This window comes from Lynx canadensis, chromosome D3 (assembly GCF_007474595.2).
Source record: "Lynx canadensis isolate LIC74 chromosome D3, mLynCan4.pri.v2, whole genome shotgun sequence".
In the NCBI taxonomy this organism is placed as follows: Eukaryota; Metazoa; Chordata; class Mammalia; order Carnivora; family Felidae; genus Lynx; species Lynx canadensis.
Window position 1 is genome coordinate 51,325,182 of NC_044314.2, and position 12,380 is coordinate 51,337,561.

Below are 12,380 nucleotides of genomic sequence, written 5' to 3' on the forward strand. Positions count from 1 at the left end.
TACATAATAGTGATTTGATATTTTTATACATTATGAAACAATCCCCCCTCCATAAGTTGTTACCATTTGTCATCACACAAAATTATTACAATATTACTGACGATATTCTCTATGCTGCACCTTACATTCCCATGACTTATTTTGTAACTGGAAGTTTGTATCTCTTTTTAATATAATGCTAATAGGAACTAATAAATGATGCCTACAGTGAACATTAAATTGAGAGTTAAATATGTTTATAGAATAAAATTACTCACATTAACAAATTATTTACTGCCTAAAAGGATGCAAATGTGGACTTTGTATAAACAAATCGTACACCATGGGTCGGTAATATTTCAGTTATACTGGACCACTGCTATCCTTTTAGAATATTTGTTCTTCTAGCATTACATATCATGAAGGAGATTTATTTGCGTGGATGTTGATTTTCAGCTTGAGAATTTCCTGAATTAAAAAAAAAAAAAAAAAACCTGAAGTCATGTATTAATATTATACTTCAGCCGTAAGACAAATTCCACCTATCCCAGGAAGACAGGTCAAAGCCGTAATTTCACTTTCGGTTGAATAGAAAGGAGTCAGTTTTGTGGTTTATGAAGTCAGCAAAAACATACTGCAAAATTAAAGCTATTATAGTAGCTTAACATGATGGTAGTTACAGCAGAGTACACATTTTAAGAGTCCTTTTATCTTTTATTCTGAAAACATGGATCTGAACTGTCTTATATTCAGATCCAGATCAAAGGTAATTGTTTTGTTTTTCAAATTCAGGACCCTATGAATTGTCAACCAGCATTCAAAATCTCCAGAGGTTTAGGTAATGTCCAAAATTTAAAATAACTAAACTTCCTTAAGTCAACTACCACAGGGGTCTCACATATTAGTAAAACAAAACATATGATGGCTTAGTGAAATACGACTTTCTTACAGAATATATGAAAATCCTATATGGATACACAAAAGGTCCTCATTCTATTACAAGATGCTCCTTCCTTAACTGCCCATTCAAAATGTTTTTTGTCCACTGTGTGCCACTGCCCTAGTTAAGATAGATTTACCAGGTGCTATGCCAGTAAGTGCCTACAGTCACATGTACACATTTAGTAATATTTTCCTTACGTGTAATTTAACTTTAGAATTTTTACAGGATGGTTTAGATATATACAGAATTATCGAGATATTTTTAGCACTGTACTCCTACAGTTACAAGGACACACATATACTACAATCATATGCATGTACATGTGAAGCCATGTACGTGAAAGCACACCATGAAACACACCAATGCATGAACATAAAGTTGTGATTGCATTAGACTTCTCATCTTTATTTTAATAATTTACAAACTGTTAGACCGTATGTTATGCCATGCCTATTAATTACGCAGAAAATAAATGAACCAAATCGGAACTACGTTGTGTCCCACTCACTACAACACAAAAATCAAAGCAGTCCCTCCAGAGGACTCGATTTTCTACTCCCCACAAAACACAAATTAAAGCAATCCCTACATCGGACTTGATTTTCCACTCACTGCAAAACAAAAATTAAAGAAGTCCCTACATCGGAGTTGGTTTTCGAAGAGCTTCTTAAAACAACGCTGCCCCATGCCCAATGAAGCAAAAGCTGGAAGCAATTACCAAGAAAAACACACTTTAAAACAAAATTTTCTGTAGCATGTGGACAGAGAACCGAACCAAATGGGAGACGGAGGGCCACAATACTGTAAAAGTGGATGCTGAATGGCATACTTCCCAACCCCCAACCCAAAACAAAGGAAAACTTTAACATGTTGCGGTTTTCAATCAAACCAAGTAAAGCGAGAGGCTCACCCACTCGCCCCCCCCCCACCCCCCACGTCCGCTCTCCCGGCACAGTTGCCACCCGGCGTCAGCCACATGTAGACCCTCAAGCTCTGGGACCGAAAGGGGCCGCTGCCCTCCTCTTCCCTCACTCCGGCAGGGAGAGCCAAAATTAACCTAGCCCCCAGGCAGGAGTGGGAGGTTCCCTACTGCCCCAAGGACCTTAAGTCGGACTTGGGCGGGACCGGGAAGGACTGGACGGGGCGGAGACCGAGTCAGGGGGCAGGCAGGTAGCGCCGGGAAGGAGACACGCCCGCCGGGTGAGCCGGGGGAGGGGAGAAGTTTCTCCTCAACTTCCCAACTCGGAGCCTGCGGGGGCGGGGAGCGCGGGCGCCTTCGGGCGCTGGCGGGCGCCGGGGCCTAGCGCTGCCCGGGCCGGGGTCGGCCGCCTCCGCCCGCGGGGCCCCGCCGGGTCCTTACCTGCCGTCCAGCCGCGCTCGCATGAGTCGCTGCTGCCGCAGCTCGGGGTGGCGGGGAGAGGGCGGCGGGCGGAGGCGAGGCCCGCGGGGCCCTCTCCCTCCTCCACCTCCGCGTCCCGGGAGCCCCGCTGCAGCGACGACGGCACAGCCGCCCCGCACTAGTTACTTCAGGAGGAGGGAATTCCCGGGCTCCCCCACCCCTCGGCCTCACTCTCCACCTCCACTCAGCTCGGCGCCCGCCCTCGCTCCCGGCTCCGCCCCTCCTCGGCGGGGGCGGAGCCGGGGGCGAGGGCGGGGGGCTGCGGCTACCTGCGCGCGCGGCCGTCCTGCTCACCGGATCTCGAGCCGCGCCCGCCCGAGTTGGAGCGCCCTCCCGCCTTCCGGCGCCGCGGCGCGCTCCGCGGGATGCGGGGCCGTCCCTCCGCAGTCCCCGTCGGCTGCTAGTCCAAGTCACTCCTCCGGACCCAACATGGCGGCGGGGTCCGGGGCGGATTCCCGAGGAGGCACAGGCTGAGGGGGCGTGAGGAGGAGGCGCTTCTTGCACGCGAAGAGCGGGCCCACAGCGCCCCCTCCCCTTCCGCGGACCCTTCGGCCGCGCACTCCCCTGCCCCGGGAGCTGGAGTGAGGGGCACAGCTTCCGCCCCCTCAGCCCTTCTCGGTTCCCTTCGCCCCGTTCTAGTCCTGCCGAGGGCTTTGGGGCTTTGTTTGTTTTTGTGGGGAGGGCAGGGTTGAGTTATTGTGGTTGACTGTTTGCTTTTTAGTACTGTGCTTCCGCACTCTTTTGTCACTGATAGTAAAATCTCAGCCCATCCGCGTGAGCCGGAGGTGGGGGGGGGGGGGCGTTTCTAACGCTCTCATCACCCTCCTCTTGATCGCCGTCCAAAAACGCTCGCGTCTGGCCTCCTTCCGAGCCAGGGATCCTGTCCCAACCCCTGGAGCTTCCTGTTGACTGTTGGTCGAACCAGCCTTGCCGGGAGGGGGAACCGAAGCCGAGTTCTTTTGGCGATTCTCCCAGGAATGGTGACCTTGGCTTATCTAGGGACAACGTATTTTTATATGATCCCGGCAACTTCCCAGTGAGGTATAGGTATTAGTATCCTGTTTGACAACTGTGGAAACTGAGGCTGCGACCCCGAAAGTGGAGCATAGTGGATCTAGAATTCTTCAAATACAAGCACCTTTCTTGTATGCCTTGTAGCCAGTCGCTGAAGAAGGGAAAGGATCCAGGAGTTGGGAATAAAGATAAGAGTTAGTCAGTGTTGGAATAGGCTGAATCTTGAGGCTCTTCTGCTAAAATCACATATGCCCTATCAGACTTGTAGATTAACTTCCTCTCTGTGTTTCCTCTTTGGTGGGGATATCAGAACAGTAATGTGGGTCTGTTGGTTTCCTTTGTGGTTTTCAGCAAAATTCAGAATCATCTTTGACAAATGCGAAATGGTACAATCATATGTGTCAGTATTCTGGTATTCTAGTAACTTAGGAAATGCATATAAAGGTTTGAAAATCTTTTTTCTTCAGCTTACTAAGTGAGCCAAAGGTAGGGATAGGCATTCACATTAACAAAAAGGTATACATAATATGGGATGGTACTTTATTTGATTTAGCTACTAACACTTCATTTGTTCTTCACTGTATTTGAGGTTAAACGTTTTCATGTAGATTTATATTCAGCTTTTTTTTAACTAGAAAATAAATTTTTGAGCTGTTACTTATCTAAACTTCTAGATTAAATACAGATAATATTTTTGTTGTCCTAAACGTTCAGCCTCAAAAACTGAACTCTGAAATCCTAGTTTTCCCCAGTATAAGGGATGAGGTGGCTTTGAAGATGCTCTGTAAGGAGTTTTAAAGGTGGGAAAGGATGTCAAAATCCCCTAGGTGTTATATTAACTTATCAATGAGTCTCCTTCTATTCACCCTCATTTTGATTCTTTTTGTTACCTCATTCCCTCTTTTCTCTTTTGGAATGTTAATCTACATTATCAAGTTTTAGTCTGTAAATAACCTGGAGACTTCAATCTTACTTAGACTCAATGACTCACTTATTTCCAAGAATATTTAAAAAAAAACAACAAACCAAACCAACAACAAAATACCAACCAAAAACCACCACAACTACCACCAACAGAAGTAAGAAAGAGAATCTCTAAAGTCTTGATGAGTTTGGTACAATAGAAATTGCTTTTAAGTGCAAATCTGTTCATTCAAGATACACACAAATGATATGCACCCTTTGTCGCTCCCACACAGCACAGAGGTCTGGTATGTATGTGTTAAGGAGTGATAAGGGTCTTGGAATCCCTGGGAGAGTCTGCTGGTTGAGGAGGTTAGGGGAATGCTTGAAACAAAAGAAATGACATATGTTGAGTCCCTACAGAAGTGAAATGTATCATTTATTCAAGTTAATGCTTACTGAATGTTCTGAAAGTTTAAAAGATTCAAGGTTTAGCTGGGGCACGTTCGATCTCACCCTGGGACATGTGATTTTGCCAGAAAATGTTTGTGTTTAGGATAAATCTACCTGCTGCTGCTTCCGTCACAGGCTGTGACGATTTTCTTTTCCTGATAACTAGAAAGCCTGCAGTCCTACACAGGGTGCATGCACTCCTCTGTGTTCTCTAATTAACCGTCCCACTACAACGCCCCCTCAAAATGCCTTCTACTAGACTTGTGCTAACCACTCAAAGCCTGGATCTCCTCATGTCCACTCAATGTCTGAAGTTATCTACACCAGTTTAGCCTGGCAAAAACTGGCGCTAAGCCCAATAAGGAAGAATATGAGGATCCCTCTAAACAAAGATCTGGAAAATCAGGCAGATGGAAAGTATTCATCATTGAATGCTAGGTTCATTGTGCCAAGCTTAGGGAGAAGTGCAGTAATCCATCAATTTCTCCTGATGCCTTCATTGCGTCAAGGACTGGTGTTTGTGTATTATACTTTTTACTTCCCCTTAATTGGGCAAGGTCTAAGAGAACTAATTCATTGGATGTGTACAGATACATCCTACAATGAATAGATGTAACAAATGCCAATCTTCTATAAGCTTCAGCAAATCTAGCTCATCTCGTTGCTCTGTTTTGTTCTTTCCAGCTTCTAAACTTCTTGGCTACCTGGTCTAAAATATTAGAATTACACCCTGTGCCTGGTGTGCCTCCCCAGCTCCAGGACTATTTTTTGGAAGTTTAGTCTTTGGATTGGAATCTACTTTGGGGTTTGTTTCTCAAATTTACATTCTTTCTAGTGCTCCTGCAGGTTGGTCCCAGACCTGTTGCATCTAGCAAAAAAAAAACCCCTAATTTCTGCTCTAGCTCCTCCTGGTACCCACTCTACCTACTCCTGGGTACCTTTACCTATACTTTAAACTTTCACACTCTCAACTTGGTTCTGTGACAACACTTTCTAAATTGGATGGTGCATGACATCTTCTCACATGCCCTCTGCCTAGCAGAATGTAGCATGAGGTGGAAACCTTTCAAGGGTATTTTGTTTTTTTAAGTTTACTTATTTTGAAGAGCAGAGAGAGAGGGAGTGAGAGAATCCCAATCAGGCTCTGCACTGTCAGCACAGAGCCCTAAATGGGACTCAAACCCAGGAACCATGAGATCATGACCTGAGCTGAAATCAAGAGTAGGATGCTTAGGGGCGTTTGGGTGGCTCCGTCAGTTGTGTCCAACTTTGGCTCAGGTCATGATCTCTTGGTTTGTGGGTTAGAGCCCTGCGTTGGACTCTGTGCTGACGGCTCAGAGCCTGGAGCCGGTTTGGATTCTGTATGTCTCTCTCTCTGCCCCTCCCCCACTCACACTGTGTCTCTTTCTGTCTCTCAAAAATGAATAAACATTAAAAAAAAAAAGAGGAGGATGCTTAACTGACTGAGCCATCCAGGCACCTCTTGATGTTATTGTTTAACTCAAGTTCTTTTTCTCTGAGAACCAATCCTCTACCAATAGCTGGAGTGTAGCCCTGTGATCCAAGTACTACTATTCACAGGCTTCAGCTTCTAATTTGAAATTTTGAGTGACACAAAGGTGACTCAGCAATTATTCATGGTGGCTGTGGTGCTGAGACTCCAGTGGCAGAGGATAGATGTCTAGGGGAAGGAGAGTCCAGTAGCAGTAGGCAAGAGTCTAATGCTGATGGTGCCTGATTCCTAAGCAGACCATCCCTAAGTCAGGACCTGGATTCCCCCACCTTCCTTAGCTCCTGCCTGAGTGTGCTCCACCAGTCTTCCTGTCCCTTCTCTGAACTTCCAAAATTAAAATCTCTTTCTGCTTAAATTAAGTACAGACTTCTGTTCTTTGCAAATGAAAACCACTACTTAGTTCCTGCTACTTCTTTGTGCTACTGGCAGGAAACTCAAGCACTGTAAGGGAAACATCCCCTGTCTCATGCACATAATGGGGGTGGGCAAGGGATGCAGGTACTGTTTTCAGAGAGAGAATGAAGTAGATAGATGCATGGTGAAAAGCAGGCAAAAGATATTAGAGGACCCCAATGCTGACTCGAGTTGCCTTAAGCCACATGTAAGACCCCAAACCTAGAATAGACCTGGCAAATGAGTCTCCTGCAGGCCCAGGGCAGTCATTGTTCTCAGATCACAGCATAGTAGACTCTTCTTCCCCGAGCCCTAACTCCCATCCTCTAAATCCTCGACACAACAATTCAGGCAGCAAACACCTGATATTGGTGTCAGATGCTGAAACTCATTTGATATCTCTGTCCTACAGGCTTGTAATTTCCTCCCAAGATCTATATTTGCAATTCCTAGCCATTACCAAGTGTTTGGCCTTTACTTTTCTGATACATTAAGCTGGTGTGTGGTCATAATATGTCAGTGTCTCTGACATTGAGTTTAAGCACTACTAAAATTGCTACCAGATTGCTACATCCTGGAAATCTTTACAAATGGGTTATGAAAAGTAGAACATAACTTTGCTTGAAGGCAAGAAGTTAAAGTTAGAATGTTTACCTACATCAAAGGTTTGGAAAAGAAACTATAAATCAGGCATGCTCTTATCTTGTAAGTTAACTGACATCAGATTATAAAACATAAAGGGCTGGTTATTTGGGGACTTGTTATTGTTCAATATTTTACAAGCTAACATTGTGGTTGGCATTTTTTAAAAAATATGTTGGGAATAAATCTATGCTTTTAAAAACCTTTAATATCCTTTTTAAAACAAAATCTTTTTATATTTTCAGTGCTATAGATAATTATTTTTCACATTTGTGAAAAGTAAATTAAATCTGAGCAAATTAAAATCTGACCAGGGGTGCCTGTGTGGCTCAGTCTGTTAAGTGTCCAACTTTGGCTCAGGTCATGATCTCGCAGTTTGTGAGTTCCAGCCTGGCGTCAGGCTCTGTGCTGACAGCTCAGAGGCTGGAGCCTGTTTTTTTTTTTTTTTAATTTGTTTTTTTTTTTTACATTTGTTTATTTTTGATAGAGACAGAGCACAAGTGGGGGAGGGGCAAAGAGAGGGAGACACAGAATCCAAAGCAGGCTTCACCTGCTCACATTCTGTCTCTGTCTCTCTCAAAAATAAATAAAAATTAAAAATAATTAAAAATAACATCTGACCAGATTTTATTATGTGATGTAAACCGTGATGCATTTAATCCTTTAGTAAAGTGTATTGACACTTCTTTTGATTTGTATATAAATAGGGCTTTTGAGTACTTAAAATAGCTTCTTAATTTATCTTCTTTCTAAGGGAATAATATAGACAACAAGATCTATGTTTTGGTGAAATGTGAATGAGACGATGACATTGGCAATGCAGATACCAGGATTGATAACAAAAACAACAACAGCTATCTTTTATTATGCCCTCCCCCATATGTATGGCAAGTGCTTTACCTGCACCATTCACTTAATCCTCATAATCACTCTGGAGGTTGGTAGTATTGTCCCCGATTACAGGTTGGATTCCTCCAGCTTGGAGAGGTTAAGCAGCACACAGCTAATAAGAGGAAAGTTTGCAACATCTATTCTACTAAAAGTCTTTGTGATTACAAAAAGGAAATTATTTTTAAATGTTATTTTAATGACCATGAAAACAGCATTTATTTTTCCAAATTCTGGAATAATTAAAATTAGCAAATTGCTTGTATAGATAGGAATCTAAATTTTTTTTAATGTTTATTTTTGAGAGACAGAGTGTGAGTGGGGGAGGGGCAGACAGAGAGGGAGACACAGAATCTGAAGCAGGCTCCAGGCCCTGAGCTGTCAGCACAGAACCTGATGCGAGGCTCAAACCTATGAACTGTGAGATCATGACTTGAGCTGAATTCTGGAGCTTAACCGACTGAGCCACCCAGGTACCCCAATAGGAATCTATAAAAAAAGAAATGTGGATTCTATGGATTTGTAGGAAATTCTTTATTTTATTATATTATATCCCAAAGAAAGGGTTGGGGGAAAACTGAAAACGATTCATGAGACCAAACTAAAAAGAATGAATTCAATTTCTAAAAAAACAACATACATTCAGTATACCTTTCTGGAGGTTAGCCTTTGGCATCTATTGTCAGTTTTCCAATGGCACCTCCCCCAAACCATGGTCTTCAGACAGAGAACCAAATGTCTGAGAAATGACTACATGTACAGCATAATTACCTTGCCAAATACAAAATATCTAGGTTAAGTCAATGTTAAGGTTTACATTAAAATCTGCCAAAGCTAGGTAATTATAGTTAAACCTTCCATGGTAACCACAACTCAGTGATTAGAGTCAGTAAACAGTTAATAACCCAATGCTAGGAAAGGTTATTTCATGTTTTTAAAATCATTCATTCATTCATTCATAAAGCATCTGTATAATATCTACAGATAAATTCTGTATATTTTATTTTATATTGTATTTAAAAAGATCTCAGGACTTTATTAACTTGGAGAACTAAAAATTAATGGTAGGGTATTTTCTTTGTGTCTAAATCCAAGGAATGTAAATATTAATAGATTTTCAAAGCTTTTATTAGAATTTATTTTTTTTTGTCGAAGGAGGAATTAATATCCTATCAAATTTAATTTAAAATACATAGTTTTCTTTTGGAAATTTTCATTGGTGAGTAAAAATCAGTTTTTACTGTTTATACCTAAGTTGATTTAAATTTTTTTTAAATTTTGCTTAAAATAACTAGTTACTGTATTTTTAAAATTATTTCTTGGTTTTATTGTCATTATCATCATTTTCATTTCTTTGTAGTGGACTAATCTACAACCATTTCACCTTTTTTGAGCCCTGAGTTCTGGTCATTAATTTGCATTGGCCTATGTCCTTATGAATACTTGCAAGTGTGTTTACTAAAGACTCAACAACCACGCACTCAAGAACCAAAAAATATACAATGACTCACACTTTAGAGAACACTATTTAAATAATCCAAAAGTGACTAAGGTAGAGATTTTTCTTTTAGAGACCTGGTAATTTTTGGCATAAAATAGAAAATTGGCACTCATGTTCATTTTATGTGAAATTAATTCCAACAAGTTAAAATAGAAGCAAAGCCAGAGACCAAGGAATGGATATTTTAAAAACGAGACTGGAAATTTTGGTTTATATTATGATGAGGTACTTTAAAATTTATTTCAAAAAATATGTTCAAGAAAATATGTAGATTCTCCTTAGACCTCTTAAGGACCTATTGTCTAGTTGTGAATTTATTTGAAACCTTGAAATAGAAAAAAAAAAAAATTCCTCCTTTTGTAAAAGGCTCCAAGTCTTACATACTATCTCTAAAAGTCACTAGTCTCATTTCCTTTGAGATGATGAGCTATACGTCCAAAAAACAAAACATTTCCTGAGTCTGTTTAGAATACATAGGATCTGTTCCTAAGTGTTTGTCATGTGTCCTCAACAATCTGGTAGACATCAAAAAATAGATAGATAGATAGATAGATAGATAGATAGATATATAAAATTTTGAGATGGTTAATGGCACAGAATCATACAAAGTCTAAGCAAGTATTTGATAAATTTGGTCATTTAGACATATAAACACTTATTAAACTTTACTTACTGTAAGATATGGAAATCCATATAAAGCTTTGACAGTGGAAAGATCTTTGGTCTGGGAGTAAATATTAATTCTATTAATATCTATATTATATCTATATTATATTATATATATCTATTAATATCTATATTAATAAAAATATATTAATATTAATTAACACCACTCACTGCTAGTGGGTGTGAGATTTCTTCTGGGGTTCTGAAAATATTCTGGAATTGGATAGGGGTTATGGTTTCACATCTCTCTGAATATACTGAAAACCACTGAATTGTGCATTTTGAAGGATGACTTTTATGGTATGTAAATTATTTCTCAATTAAAAGAAATTCTGGTTCCAGAATTTTATGCCCTTATGTAGCTATGTAATCTTTTCCCCCTCAACTTTATTGGGATATAATTGATATATAACATTATATAAGTTTAAAGTATACAACATGATGATTTGATACACGTTTATCTATTGTGAAATGATTACCATAATGTTAGTTAGCATATCTATCACCACTTATGCTACACAGAATTGATCAAAGGATTGGGGCACCTGGCTGGCTCAGTCACTTTAGTGTCTGACTTTGGCCTAGGTCAGTGAGTTTGAGCCCCGCATCCAGCTCTGTGCTGACAGCTCAGAGTCTGGAGCCTGCTCTGGATTCTGTCACCTCCCTCTTTGCCCCTCCCCACTCACGCTCTGTTCTCTCTGTCACTCAAAAATGAATAAACGTTAAAAAATTTTTTCAAAAAAAAGAATTGATCAAAGGATAAAGTACATAAATATAAGGAAATAAACACTATGTAACTAACTTCCAATGGAAAGGATAGGATTCGAGGACAACTGATTGTCCATCTGAAGAAAGAAAAATTTGCCTAGAAAATTTTATGCACGTTTATTGGCCATTCATATTTCTAATTTTGTGAATTGTCCTGAATCAACTTTGCATTTAGGTGTGATTGTTCTTTTCTTTATGGATTTTTAAGTACTCTTATTGAATATTTTGAATATTTGAATTCTTTATTTTTCATAAACAATGGCAACATTTCCCCCAAGTTTTCATGTGCCATTTATCTTTATTTGTGGATTTTCTTTTAGTACAGAGAAATTGAAAAAAAAATTTATTAAAAAAATTTTAAGTTTATTTATTTTGAGAGAGAGAGAGAAAGATAGAGAGAGAAAGAGAGAGAGAGAGAGAGAGAGAGAGAGAGAAAATCCTAAGCAGGCTCCACACCATCAGCACAGAGCCCAATGTGGGGCTTGAACTCATGAACTGTGAGATCATGACCTGAGCTGAAACCATGGATGCTCAACAGACTGAGCCACCCAGTTCCCTGAAACTGAAAAATATTTTAATTGATTTATCGATCTCTTTCTTTTTGTTTTCTTTTAAGTTGGCATTCTTAAATTTTCCTTTCTGATCCTAAAATTATTTATATATTTTTCTACTATTTTTGTGATTTCCCTTTACATTGAACAAATTTAGTGCATTTGAATGTGTTTTATATTGTAGAATAGGAAGTAGTGATCTAATTTTTCTCTTTTCCAATAAGATTGTCAGTTGTACCCGTATTTTCTGGAAATTAAATTTATTTCTTTTTCTTGCTTAATTGCTCTGACTAGGACTTCCAGTACTATGTTGAATAGGAGTTGTGAGCGTGGGCTCTTTTGTTTTATTCCTGATTTTAGAGGACAAGCTTTCAGCTTTTCATCATCGAGTATGATGTTAGCTGTGGGTTTGTCACATAGAGCCTTTATTATGTTGAAGTATGTTCCTTCTATACTTGATTTGTTCAGAACTATTATCATGAAAGGATGTTGGATTTTGTGAAATGCTCTTTCTGCATCTATTGAGAAGATTATATAATTTTTATCCTTTATTTCATGTGGTGAATCATGTTTTCTAGCTATGTAATCTTAAGTACGTTTCCCAAGTTCTTAAGACTCTGGTTTTCTCCACTGTAAAGTGAAGGGATTTTATTAGATCAGATTTTTTCACACTATGGGTTGCAGTTCCTCAGTAAGTAGCAAAGCAATTTAGTAGATGGCAACCAACCTTTTTTAGAAAACGAAACAAAGAAATATGAGTGTTACTA

At 40.0% G+C, this 12,380-nt stretch overlaps 1 protein-coding gene across 1 annotated transcript in view; it reads right to left on the minus strand.

Annotated features, from left to right (window-relative positions):
* Nucleotides 1–2,470, minus strand: part of YES1 (YES proto-oncogene 1, Src family tyrosine kinase) — a 71,382-nt gene extending 68,912 nt beyond the window's left edge. Inside the window, exon 1 of the mRNA XM_030336884.1 lies at nucleotides 2,283–2,470. The gene's annotated coding sequence lies outside the window, so the exon portion shown is untranslated. The remainder of the gene's footprint in view (nucleotides 1–2,282) is intronic.
* Nucleotides 2,471–12,380: the final 9,910 nt, after the last annotated feature.